The following is an 8,418-nucleotide window of genomic DNA, read 5'->3' as shown; positions in this document are numbered from 1 at the left end:
CAACACCCCGAGGGTTCTGCCCTACGTCTGTAAATGTTGGAAGGTACCTGGAGATACAACCCATTTGTCAGGTGACAACACTGAGGTTCGGAAAAGAGAAGCAACTTGACCAAGCTATAGGCTGTGGTTCGCTAAAACACCTTGTGAGGCAACGGTTTTGTATCTTCTTGCTGTCCTAAGACCTTGTGTGATGAAAGTTGTAGACACTTCCTTGTAGAGAAATGTCCCAGCGTCTGGCCTTAAGCCTTGAGGGGTCCATAGACCCTCCAAGGCTCACACAGGGGAACGAGCCTGGGTCAGGATCAGAGGCTTCCAATCAGACAGTCAGGCGTCTGGCTTGGCAGAGGATCAGCTGTGCCTCAGTTTCCCCTCCCCCACTATGAAGAGATAGAAATATTACTGGCTCCCCACGACCCGAGGACCAAGAGGGCTCCAGGCAGAAACTGACACATCTTTGAGCATCGTTAGTTTTCTTCTGTTCCTTGGTCCTGTTTCCCCATCAACTCACTCTCTCTCTCTCTCTCTCTCTTTCTACCACACACACACACACACACACACGCACGCACGCGCACGCATGCACACTGGACTGGTCATTTTAAACTCAAGAACTTCCCTTCTATTCCCAGAAAAAAGGAAAGGAAAACTCTTTTTTACTACACACATTTGCAAAAACTGCCCTTTTGATGGAAAAGTTTTTACGTCTTAAAAAAAACCTGATTGTTTGACTCATCTGCAATAAACATGTGGCTATTTTTAAGTGCCAGGGGACACATGCCTGCAACCTCGTGAAAAGAAGCTGTGTGTCCTCCATGCACGTCCGGAGTGGCCTGGGTGATGTGGTGTGGAGGGTGAGGGGCACAAGCTGTCAGCCCACCAGGAGCACAGGGAGCCTCCTAGAATATTCTGGAACATTCTTCCTCAGGTCATCAGAAATCATACAATCGGGACTCTGCCTCAAAGTCCAGCTCTGTGAACCATTGTTTTCCGTTTCATTTTTCCTCCTTTTTTTTTTTTTTTTTTCCTTTCTCAAATCACATTTGTTTTTCCATAATCGAAAGCGCTCACACAGATTTTGCCCTGGCCTTCAAACACGCTGTTCTGACCGAGACGTGTAAACAACTGCTCCCCCCGACAGCTGGCTGTTTGGGTGACACTGGAAAATCTTCTGGAGGGGGAAAAAAAAAAGGGAAGTTTTCCAAAATTTAACTCAGGACTTACGTAACACAGAGTTTATGCAACTGGGCCCTGGACACAGACAGATCCAGCGGCTCCTCCAGCTGCTGAGACTCCGAGCGCCGGGCAGAGAGCTGTGCCGGCAGCGCTGAGACTCGAGAAGGGAAAGGAAAGTTCTGGCAGGGATCCCTGACTCCTCCACGAAAGTGATAAGCGGAATGTGGGCCGTGGCTGGGAGGCCCAGTGCATATTTGAAATACATTGGCAAGGCTGAGTTCTTGTAAACTGTCACAAATCTTCTGTGGAAAGGACTCCAACGGCCATAAATTGTGGCCACCCAGGCACACCTGTGGGTCTCCCACAGTGATCCAGGATTTTGTCACTTTCTCTTTAATTCCTCCCGGCACCCTTAGAGGTTCCATTGCACCCTGAACGCCCTTCTCATTTTATCAAAAACAAAGCCCGAAGCTTTGTTTCCAGCACAGGCAGAGCTGGAACCTTAAAGCTACATCTGTCTGACGCCATATTCAATATTTTAAATGTTTTCTTTAAAGACTCCCCCATCCCCCTTCTCTGAGGTGGGGGGGTGGCGATTGTTGGAATCAGGGCCTGAGAAATTTGTCAGGTGGGGGCGACAACTGTCTTCCAGCTCAGATGTGGCAGAGATGTCTCATTTAAACCTGAGCATTATTCGTTTGCCCGCAGCCCCCCAAAAGGCAGCAGGGGGAGGCTCTCAAACCTGGCTCAGGTTTTGTGTTCAGGGTTTACAGGGGGGTTTTGCAGATTCTGTGGGTCATGCTCTGTCTTCTGGGGGTAGTTTTGCTTTCACAAGCAATAAATCAACCACCACTTTGGAAAAGCATTTGTCAGTATCTACTAAAGCTAAACCCCAGCAATCCCATCTCTGAAGAAACAAGTGTATACGTCCACACAAAAGAAAAGTAGCCACAGTATTCATAATGGCCAAAAAGAAAAAAGGAAAAAGGAAACGACCCCAATATCTTTGATGAATGAATTTAATGGAATATTATATACCAATGAAAAGGAGCCAGCACTTGCTACATACACATATGGAGGAACGCAGTGGGCACAATTCTGAGCAAAGAAGCCAGACGCGAAAGAGAACATAATTGTGATTCCACATCGGTGAAATCAACAGCGGGCAAAACTCATCTCGTGCTGAGGTCTGAAGTGTGGCTTCCCTCACCAGCAGAGGGAGCCTTCAGGGTGCTGAATGTTCCCACGTTTTGATCTGGGTGATGGTCACATCAGCAAAATCCACTTCAGATGTGTGCGCTCAGCTGCACGCAAGTTTTATCTTTATTTGAAAAGACCAGACAGGCATTTATTGAACACCTAGTGCATGCAGGAAGGGGCAGTGATGACACAGACCCCACCCTTCCTGTCGGCTTTGGTGCCAGGCAGCCCATGGGTGGGAGCACCAGGTGGAGGGTCAAGCAGAAGGATTTGGTACCACCTTCCACCCACTATCAGAACAGGTGCCCTGCCAGCCCCGTGCCCCAGCAAACCCCTGCTCTGTCTGGGAAGAAAAAGCAATTGGTTCTGACTGGGTGGGCAGAGGGATTCTGCAGAGGGACAAACCTTGCAGTAGTGGTGGACAGTGGTGGAGAAAGTCTGAAAGAACCTGTGCTCACAGAGGCCACCTCCCTGCCTAGGATGAGCTGTCACCTACGATGGTGGCTACTGTGGGCGAGCACTCCCTGTGCGTGAGGCACTTTACAGCCTTTTTCAAACAATCTCTCTCAATATCTGCCTAAACTCCACGTGGCAGGCACGGCAATGGACTTGCCCAAGGTGCCCAAACTGGACCTAAGGGTGGCCGGGTCCCTGCTGCCTGCTGGCTTCCCTAGTGACTCAGTGTGCTCCAGGACAAAGTGTGTCTGGGAGCTGTCCACATGTACGCAGCCTCCCCCAATGGCCACCACCCTTAGCACATAGGCTCTGGGTGGCGGGGACACAGTGAGTCACAGGGACCTGGCCCTTGGGTGGCCTGCAACGAGGCCCTTTGTCACTATAAATCAATAAGCATGGTAAAAGGCCCTGGCAGGTGGCAGGTCAGCCCTCAAAAAAAGCTTTCCATGTGGCCTCCTTGGACCCGACAAGGACTAAAGTTGATGGCCAATCACCTCCAAACATCCCCAAAGTGAACAAATGAATCTTCTGCGTGGGGACAGAGGACTTTCAACATGGATATGGTCCCACTATTCTTGTCTCGAGGAGCTTCTGTCATCCAGGGTGTTGAGGCTCACAGCCCAGGAGACAAATGACTTTTACCTTCTCAATGCATGTTGTCTTTATTTGGAAAAATGGGCATTGAATTGTGTTTACAGTGGGGGACAAGGGACTCCCCCATCCAATTCCACCCACGGGCCACACCAGCAATCCTTTCATAACCACCCAGGGGTAATGGGCAGGGAACGAGGTAGGGGCTTGTGCCATTCCACGTATCACAGTTTGAGACACTTGGCCTAATTTATTCTTGCCCATCATCCCCTCCAGGAAGTCTTCCTGGATGCCCCTCACGGCCTTATGAAGTAACGTACACTCCTATTGTTCCAAGTTAAGAAATGTCACCTTAGACTGCAAATTCTTCCAGCAGGAGGAACTCCCCACCGCCACCACCGTGCTTGGGACAGAGCCCGCACACGGCAAATGCTTAAAAATGGATGTGAATCAAACCCTCTAGGCTGGCAAAAAAAAAAAAAAAAAGGTGGGGGGGTATGGATAATAAATGTTGGTGTGAAGAAATTAGAACCTCACGCATTTCTGGTGGGAATGTAAAATGATGCAGTTGCTATGGCTTTGGTAGTTCCTCAAAAGGTTAAACATAGAATTACCATATGACCCAGCAATTCCACTCTTAAGTATAGAGCCAAAATAATTGAAAACAGGTGTTCATACAAATACTTGTACACACATGTTCATAGCAACACTATAATAGCCAAAAATATATATACATATATATAGTCATCAACGGATGAGTGAATAAACAAAATGTGGTCCATCTGTACAATAGAATATTATTTGGCCATGAAAAGGAAAGAAGTTTTGACACACGCTACAATCTGAATGAACCCTGAAAACACTATGATGAGTTGGAGAAGCCAGACACAAAAGGCTACATATCATATGATTCCATTTATGTGAAATGTTCAGAACAGACAAATCCGTAGAGACAGAAAGTAGATCAGTGGTTGGTTGTCAGGTGCTGGGTGAGGGGGATAAGGGGTGACTGCTCACGGAGATGGGTTTTTTTTGCGGGGGTGGGGGGCGTGATAAAAACGTTCTGGAACCAGATGGTAATGCTGCTTGCACAATACTGTGAATGTACTAAATGCCACTGAATTGTACACTTAAAAATAGTTAATGGTTATGTTATAGATCAAATGCTTGTATCCCCCGCAAAATTCACATGTTGAAACCTAACTCCTAAAGTGATGGTATTTGGAGGTGGGGCCTTTGGGAGGTGATTAGGTCATGAATGGGATTAGTCCCCTTATAAAAGAAACCCCAGAGAGCTCCCTTGTCCTCTCTGCCATGTGAGGACACAGCTAGAAGGTACCACCTGTGAACCAGGAAGTGGACCCTCACTGGGAACCGAATCTGCCAGCACTTTGACCTTGAAGTTCCAGCCTCCGGAACTTTGAGAAATAAATCTCGTAGATACTCGGTAGTTTGTTATAACAGCCCAAATGGACTAAAACAGGTTAATTGAATGTTACATAAATTTCACCTCAATTACAAAAAGAAAAAGTTGAGAACGAAAATGAATGCACAGGACCAGAAAGTACATATCTGAAATTCCACTGCCCTCCTCCTTTCTCCAGGAGCCTCTGCCTGACAGCACCCTCCACGGCTGACGCAGCCTCTCGCCTACAAAGAGCAGTGGGGAGGAGGCCTGAACGTAGGAGGCCAAGATGGGTCCCACGCCCCTTCCCGCCCTGGGTATGCAAGCAAGCCTACGGTTGAGCCCAACTGCCATGGGTTTAGCCAATATTGTTTCAGAGGAGCGCTGTCCCTGGGCCACAGGCACAGGTGCGACATTGCAGGCCATGAGTCAGGCAGTGGCCGAACTCCCGACATGATGACACGTGAGATCTGACTGTGCCTCTGGTTTTCCTTGCTCTGTACATTCTGGCGTGTGACAGGCCTTTCTGTGGGTCATAAGTCATTGTTTAGGGTAAACAGTGCGATCACCGAGTGCACTGATCCCTGGGGTCAGGAGAGCTCAGACCTTTCACATTAAATTGCAAGTGTCCGACATCTTCCATGCCAGCCAGGGGTGACAGTGGAGGGACGTTCCCTTCTCAGAGCTGGGGAGGGGGCCAATCCCCCAGCAGGGCCCTAGAGTCTGTAAGAAATACACATCGCAGATCTGGGGAGCAGCTTGGCCTCCCACGCTTAGACAGAGGGTCTCCTCACAGGGGGTCTTCCCACCGCTACCTGGGGCAAACTTGGACACACTGTCAGTTGTCACGACTGGAGGGGATGCTACCAGCATCTGGCAGGTGGAGACCAGGGATGCCGCTCAACATCTTACGATGCACCTACCACAGGGAATGATCAGGCCCCAGAGGCCAGCAGCACTGAGGGTGCAGAATTCTGCTTATGGGCCTGTAACCCAGTTCTCTCCCTCCACCTTTTGAGAACATATTCTGGGGATGGACCTTAACCAAAGAGCCTTTTTCTTGCAATAGGGACAGGAGTTGGTGGGTGTAAGCAGATCCGAGTTGCTGTGTGACCTTCAGTAGGTATCGGCCTCTCTGAGCCTCCGCTCTCCTCAGATAATTCAGATAACCTCCCAAAGTCGCTGTGCAGATTTAATCAACTCTGAGCATTAAAATGATTCAGTCAATGTTCTTCAGGCTGCAAGTTAGAGAAGCATGCTTCAGGCATGCCACTTAGAAGCACCTGCCTTTCGTTGCACGCTTGAGGCTGTAAAGTGTCGCATCAGGAAAATGTGGGAAGAAGAGACGAGGACCACACTGGGGTTCCAGGCTCTCCTGCTAAAATTCATCTGCCAGCAGAGTGGCCCCATGAAAGGGGTACATCCTGGTGCCTGGCCCAGTGCCTGGCGCAGGCTATTGTTATATTCTGGTTTCAAGGAACCAAACCTCCCTTTGGTTCCTGAAGGTATTTTGAGAAAGGGTTCCTTCAGTGCCCTAGCCACAAAGCACAGGGTTAATTAACATCACGGTGAAAAGCCACATGGACAGCAGGTACCCCTGGTATGAAGTGAGGTGGAGGACACCCCATCTCTGTGGTCCTATCCCCTGTCTAATCACAAGAAAACCTCACATAAACCCAGATTAGGGGACATTCAGATGTCCTTGGGGGGATACTGGCCAGCACTCCACAATTCTGCCAAGATCTTGAGAAAAACAAAGAACGTCTGAGAACCCATCGCAGACCAGAGGAGACTGGAACCACGGGGTGGCTCGATGCAGTGTGTGACCCCTGAACCGAAAGAACATTCAGGGAACATCTGGGACAAACGAATAAAGTCGGGAGTTTAGTCAACAGCATCGTCCCAACGCGAATTCCTCAGTTTCCACAAATGTACCACGGTCCTGTAAGATGTTAACTTCCTGGGAAACTAGCAAAAAGGGATATGGGAACTCCATGTCTTATCTCTGCAACTTTTCTGCAGTTAGATTTGTCATTCCAAAATAAGAAGGTTATTTGTAAAAACAACAAGGACTCTAAGCTAAGACAGGGAGGGGAAGGCAGTCACAGGGGACATACTTAGGTGAAAACGTCATTTCTTTGTCTGTCTGAAATTCAAATTGAACTGGGTATCCTGTGTTTGATCTGGCAGCTCTAGTAGAGGCAGGAAAAGGTGCTCCATTATCTGAAGTGAGGGAGAGAAGTTGGGGGCATAATGAGCCTTCATTTCACAGTGGCCAATAATGACTCTTAATAATAATAACAGCAATAATGGTGATGATAACAATAATAATTGCGCCTCTCGGCATTTATCTTACTCCACCCTGGCTGTTTGCGGGTGTGCCTTACGCCCTGCCGGGCCCCAGGGACCTGCTGCGAGCATTCTCTGTCATGTCCAGAGAACCCAGCTCTCCCTCCAGCCAGCTCCCGACTACGTATGTGAGCTTCCTGCAGCTGCTGTAACAAATGATCAGAAACTGGGGAGCTCTAAACAACAAAAATTTATTCTCTCACAGTCCTGGGGGCCAGAAGTCTGAAAGCAAGGTCTCAGCAGGTGGGCTCCTTCTTGGAGCCCTGAGAGAGAATCCATCCCAGGCCTCTCTGCCAGCTCCTGGAGGCTGACGGCCACCCTTGGCATTTCTTGGCTTGTGGCTGCACCACTCCAATCTCTGCCTCCATCTTCGCACGGCCTTCCTTCCTGTTTTCCCTTCTCTTTTCCAGTAACACCTGTCACTGGTCTTAGAGCCATCCTAAATCCAGGATGATCTTATCTCGAGATCTTTCTTAATTACATCTGCAAAGATCCTGTTTCCAAGGATTTTACATCCACGGAAATGGGAGGTTAGAATGTGGGCATATCTTTTGGGCAGGGGGACACCATTCACCCCACTATACTGCAGATATTTTTCCATCAAAGCCTGTCTTTCTTTCAAATTTTTTTCTTCTTCAAATTCAACTAGAAAAGCATTCATCGTGCAGGGACCATGGGCCAGTCATTCACCCGGGACCAATGTACAAAGCTGCATAGATGTTGAAGAACCAAGAATAAAAGGGGCCACGTGTGGTGGGATAGGGGTCCCCAAACCCCCCACCCGAGCCTTAGTTTCCTCATCCGTAAAGGGGGCTGATTCTGCCATCCAGGTGAGATCCAACCTGAGTTGCAAGGACAATGGGATGGGGGTCTCCCCAATCCCTGGCCAGCCCATGGCTTGGCTCCCAGTGGAAAGTGGCTGAAGCCCCATGTTCCAGGAACAGGGGGAGAGAGAATGTGCGTGGGAGCGAGAGAGCCGTCCCAGGGGCTGGACGGAGGAATGAGATTGTGCACGTAGAAGTTCAAAATAAACGTCAGGAGAATAAATATCCCCAGGTGTGTGTGTGTGTGGCGGCGGGGATCAAATCAAAGACCCCACACTCACTCCAGCCAGTGGAGCCTTATAAAATGGATCTAATTAGATGGCTTCCCAAAAAGCTGAATGTAGAATTACCTCATGACCCAGTGATTCCACCCCTAGGTATGTATTCCAAAGAACTGAAAACAAGGGACTTAAATACTTGTAC

The sequence above is a fragment of the Pteropus vampyrus genome, unplaced genomic scaffold (genome assembly GCF_000151845.1).
Source record: "Pteropus vampyrus isolate Shadow unplaced genomic scaffold, Pvam_2.0 Scaffold126, whole genome shotgun sequence".
NCBI classification, from domain to species: domain Eukaryota; kingdom Metazoa; phylum Chordata; class Mammalia; order Chiroptera; family Pteropodidae; genus Pteropus; species Pteropus vampyrus.
The sequence above is the reverse complement of the archived record's forward strand: the minus strand, read 5'-3'. Positions refer to the sequence as shown.